A 5,996-nucleotide genomic window follows, 5' to 3' on the forward strand; every position below is an offset into this window, starting at 1 on the left:
CTGAAGGACTCCTTTGAACAAAGCAGGTAATGAAGTTGGCGTGACACATTGCATACATGATACTACCATATCATATTCTTATCTGATACCTGGTACAGATGTATGTGTTTCTTAAACATAGGAAATTGGTCCAAGATTTTGATCTTTAGACATGATGTTTTTAATAACTGAGACTTTCATAAGATGGTGCTACATTAATGGAGATCTGCCAGGAATCAGGAATAGGAAGTATTGTGGGGTTTAAAATATTTAGACGAGATATGGCTCAAGAAACTACCAGTTTATAAGGTGTCAAATATTAATGACATAGTCTTTGTTTTATTGTTTTGTAGGTCTTATTTGCAGAGGTGTTGTCTGCAGCCACACATACAATGACTTTAGACTCAACTTGACAAAATTCAAAAAGACTTGCATCTCGACTTGGACTTTAACACCAAGGACTTCACTTGGACTTGAGCCTTTTAACTCAAAAATACTTGATACCTTTCCAAAAACCTGAAGACTAAAAATGTGTTTTTGAAAAAGTGTGCCACAAATTAATTAATTTCCCTTTATTCTCGGAATCAACTAACATTAACGCTATTCATTCCCTGCAAGTCGACATTTGATTCCCCAGATCTACTTTGTCTGAGCCAGTCCAACAGCATCCAGTCAAGTTGCAGGAGAGAACCATGAAGAACTAACATTCGGCAACTGAGTCCTAGTTGGACAGAATGATACCAAAAATGATTTTGTTCATGTGCAAAAACAATTTGGTGGTCAACAAAAAACAAATTTCAGTATGCCAAATATGCAGGTTGGAAATTTGGTGATACAATGACTTCCAGCTAACTTGTTTTAACTAATAAACTTTAGAATTTAATGTATTGCTAATGTGTTAAAATGGCTTTACATTTGGTGAAGAGTACATTATGACATGTCAGGACTCGAAACTCAAATTTTAGGACTTGGGACTTGAGTGCAAACACTTGAGACCTATTTGTGACTTGCAAAACAATGACTTGGTCCCACCTTTGCTTATTTGTCCTTCAGAGGACGGCAAAAAATGTAGATTTTGCAATGGCTGCTTTTCATCGATCCTCTAGTTTTTCCCCTTTTCCTTCTTGCTTTGATTTGGTCACACAGGCAAAACAGTCACAACTCAAATTGGATTACCTCTCTTAAACATTTTAGAGGTTGTTCCTAAGTATCATTGTCACCATATTAAGCTGGTGTCATGCACACTTCCTCCTCTTCTTCTGTGGTTCGCTAATGAAAGTGTATACGACAAGGGGACTTGAGGGTTTTTTTTTTTTTTTTTTCATAATGCTGGTCTCAACAGCGTTGGAAATAATGAAGTCAGGTTGAAAGATGGTCATTATTTATCTTGGCCTGTCTCCTGCCCACATGCTTTACTAATGGGTTTTAGTTCATAATTCTCTCCTTCACATCCTCCTCCTTCCATAGAGTGAACCCACTGGCAGAAGACCGCAGAATGAGATATTCCTTTCAGTTAATGCCGTATATAATGCAAGAGGTAATTTGACATATAATGTGACAGTCCCATTCTCTTTCTCGCTCTCTGTTCCCTAAGTAATGATGATCTGCTAAAAGATGTTTGTCTCAGGCTTATTGCGCTGTCCTGTTCGTTTCATTAGTGTGGTTTTTGTGTGAGTGTGTGTGTGTGTGACAGGGGGCTTTATCCTGAGAGGGGAGAGTAGATGACACGCTGGTTCTCTGGCTTTCCAAAACCACTCATGTGTCCATTAGGTTTGTGTTTTCTCAGTGTGCTGCTGCGGCTGCTGATGCCCTTATGATGAAGCCTGATCAACCCTGTATTATTTCTCATATAGAAAGAAGTGCACTTTCCTTGAGACGGGGTCTGAATCATCAACAATACCCTGAAAACCTATTCATGCATCTACAGCGCCCATGCGCATTCATTCTTTCTACCCATACGCAGTCCCCAGGCCTGCAGAATAAGAGGACATAGTCTCTTTGAACCAGGCAGTGTAAAAGACTCCAGCTTTGTGAATATGGTTGTCATTATACATCTTATTATTTTTTTAATAATGTGAGTGTTGTCCCTGATGTAATCAAAGTCAATATCTCAGTTTCCAGAGACTGTTTTTGATTAGCTGGAGTTTAAATCAAACCGGCAGATACTTTTTGTCTTTGTCACCTGGTGAGTGGAGAATAGGTGTGATGTCAGAGTAAAACATTCTGTGTTAAACTGAGGGAGGTGTAGTCTGTCACTAATGATGGTAACTGGTCTGAACATGCTTTGCAAAGCTGGTAGCACAGCGGAGTGAAGGTCAATAATTGTGCGTCTTTCTTTCTTTCTTTTTTTTCTTTTAGGGTGGGATTCAAGTGTTGAAGTGGACTGAGGGTTTTTCAGCTGAAGTCTCAGAAAGGCATCTGGCGGTCTTTCTATAAGCTGACCTCCAATGGAGGATACTTCACAGAGCAATAGCAGCGAACAGACACGTAGCACACCTGGATCCTCGCCATGGGGTGGGCTGTCTGTTCTGCTCACATAGGAGGAATCACTGGAACATTTATTCAGTGAGTGTCCAAGGTTAGCTCGTCCGCTGAGGGGTTTAGAGTCTTATGCTGTGTCTCAAATCGCGTACTTCTGTACTTACACTTAATATTTGTGTGCATAAGTGCATTCACACTGAGAAGTACCCAGATAGTGCACTCAAAACGGTCAAGAAGTTGAGTGTGGAACTATGGAAACTTCTCGCCCTCAATGGTCACTATCTTGGCTACATAACGGAAGGGGAGGGACCACTTTTCAAACTGGAAATGGCGGCCAGGGACTGTGCAACCGTGAATGTCACTGCATTGTACAAATACATGTGTTTTTTGCACTAAGCACCGCTATACTGTTGTCGGGTATAAGCCAGCAGTATGTTTATTGGGTTAATTTAGCAGTCTGTAATGATTTGTACCGCGAACGATAACGTGAATGCTAATGCTAGTTTGCTAACTAGCTTATTTGCGGCCGTCATTTCCGGTGAGGCCACGTTTGGTTTGAGACAACACTACCCTGTTGAAATTCGTGCACTACGCCAATAAGTACATAGTGCACATAGTATACTACATGGAAGTGTATCAACGGAAGTATGTGATTTGAGATCAGGGGTATCAACCATGTGGTGAGTGGGCCAGAACCAGCCCACCAAATGGTCCAATCCATCCCACTGGAAGACTTTGCAGACCTAAGATTGACGCACTTGTGAAGGCTAACAATCGAGCTACGCTGCCAGCGTGAGCATCACGCGCGCTTTGTGGAAGGTCTTGTTTTTGTTTGTTTGTTCGTTCATTTTTTGGTGCCCATGTTAACAGACTAGAGCAGCCACACTGCCCCATGAGCAGTGCTACTCAGGTGTGGCGTGGCTGCTGCTCAGCTGTGGAACCTAAAGAGAATAGGAGTCTCGCCTGACATTAGAGGTGATGTAATGTTTACTGTTTACATTTTAACTACAGTTTTGTACAGTTTTTACTACAGTTCTAATGTATTTATCTGACACAGACATGAAAAAGATATAAATATTTCTTTTTAACTCAACATTTCCTGTTTCCATTTCAAAATAAAAGCCCATCTGACAATGTTTCTGTGGACATTTGTTAACACTTTTATTGTGAAATATTTGCATGACCATGTTGTTGACAATGCAGTGGCCTCACAGCTCCAAAAATGAGTGGAACACCAGCTTTTAATCATGAGAATACAGCAGCAGTGAGCACTGCAGCAGCAACACTGTCTGTGTGAACACCGGATGCATGTGAGCCACAGCAGGTCAGTGAGGTAACTGTCATGCACTGCTCACGCACAGTGTGGCCAGGGTGTAAGACATGCCAGGTATCAGGAGCAAGTTAAACAATGAGTGGCCTACTTGGTGTAAAAAGATGCTTCCGAAGCATTTCTATCCTGACCAGAGTATTGTTCTCTGAAAAAAACAATCAATATTTGTCGTAATGATACGTGCAAAATATTGTCAGTCAGCTGCTTCAGTACAAAATAATCTGTATCAGACTTCAAAATACTTCTTTACATTGAAAGTAAGGGAAATATTTGGAGGTGTTGCTATTAATAGGTTATTATGCAAAGGTTTCACGGACCAGCTCATTTGAGATCAGATTGGACTGTGTGTGGCCCATGAGTTAAAAAGAGTTTGACATCCCTACTCCAGATCTATTTACATAAAAGACTAACTATCTGGTGAGGAAAAAGCACGTCTGCAATGACTAAGCTCACTATCTGGATATCCAGGAGAAGAAAGGTTAAGAGGGCAGGGTGTACAGATGGTGTTCAGGTCATGGGGGGACTGGTGGCTGCTAGCCTGAAGGTTGAACATGCTTTCTATCAGACAACAATCTGGAGGCTTTCAGAGCAGTCTGGACGGTGGATGGGGATCTGTGCTCTGTTGGGGAGACGGGAGAGTCGTTGCTTTTGTTTTTGATTTAGAAAATGGTTTTTTAAGGTTATTCTTTGTCTAATTTTGTTTGTTTTTCTTTACTCTATTTATGCACTCCTGAGTTTGTTTGATTTGTCATAAGGGAGCCATGAGGCCTAATTGATTAATAATAATAATAATTAATAATTCCTCCAGGTTCTCCAGCTTCCTCCCACAGTCCAAAGACATGCACGTTAGGTTAGTTGGTGACTTTCAGTTGCCTGTATGTGCGAATGTGAGCATGTCTACCTCTATGTGTCAGGCAATACTCTTATACTCTGTTACACTTATTTGCCAGATGTAGTTACTTTCAAATGCATATTTTACATGGCATAGAGAGAGTGGGCCCTCCAACAATGTGCTGGATGGAGAATGGGGCCTTGTGAGTGATTGCCACCTTGGAAATTTTTTTTTTTTTTTTTGGTTGTAAAATAGTCAATAGCATATTTAACAAAATTATATGCTTATTCCAAATAAACTATTATTAATTAAATTAATAATTTCTAATTTTCTTTGTTTTTTTGTGATACACAGATATGCAATGATGTTTGCTGGGTGATATGTATGTTAGACGATAAGTGCACAATAGCGTACATTCTGGGGCCTGTCATATTAGCGTGCACTGGGGCCCATTGTAACTACCTTATGCCACTGCATGAAACTATTGGTCCGGTCACTGTTGGCTTGTGACCCCTCGTGAATAAGTCTGGAGAAAAAACAGGAAGTGCTACACTGGGTCACTGTTGGTGATGGTAAAAAAAAAAATCAGCTGCTCTTCAAAGGTAGGGCAAGTAGTCAGATAAAAACAATGACTGTTCAGCTCACTTAATGTAGAAGTCTATGGTATAGGTTGGCAGTCTGAAAAGCAACCAAGGCATTTTGACTGTGAGTAAAAATCCTGTGTGAATATATGGTTCACCAATGTGCTGCGACTTATAATAAATATTTCGCATAAAGCAGAACATTTCCCACAACCCCATAATGATCTCACACAATGTATTTCATGACCTTTTGGATGGTTCTTGACCCTTAGGTTGGGAACCATTGGACTAAACTACCTTCATATGTGTATGCACATTAGGTAAACTTAGTTCCACCTCCAAGTTAAAAGGACACTGTCAAGTACCTGTTTTTCTTCTACTGGATCCCCTCAAGGATGTGTTCTTTCCCTCCTTTTATTTTGTTTATACACAAATGAATGTTGGAGTAACCACGCATCAAGATTTGTCCTTAGATACGCAGATGACTCTGTTATTGTAGGTCTTCCTTATGGATCAGAATATGATCATGGCCCAGTACTGGATGAATTTGTTAATTGGTGTGACCGGGGTCCCCTCTAAAGCTTGGTCGATTGTCTCAGACTCTCAACATCCCCTCCATGTTGAGTTTCGGATGCTTCCATCAGGACGGAGGATTTGCCTCCTTAAATGCAGCACTAATCATCACAGATCATCCTTTGTTCCGTCTGCTATCGCTTATCTTAACCTGCAGTGACCACTAATTGTCCATGATTTACCCCTGACAGTGTGTGAGTCTGGATCCTGTGTGTTATGT

This window comes from Epinephelus fuscoguttatus, linkage group LG20 (assembly GCF_011397635.1).
Source record: "Epinephelus fuscoguttatus linkage group LG20, E.fuscoguttatus.final_Chr_v1".
NCBI classification, from domain to species: Eukaryota; Metazoa; Chordata; class Actinopteri; order Perciformes; family Serranidae; genus Epinephelus; species Epinephelus fuscoguttatus.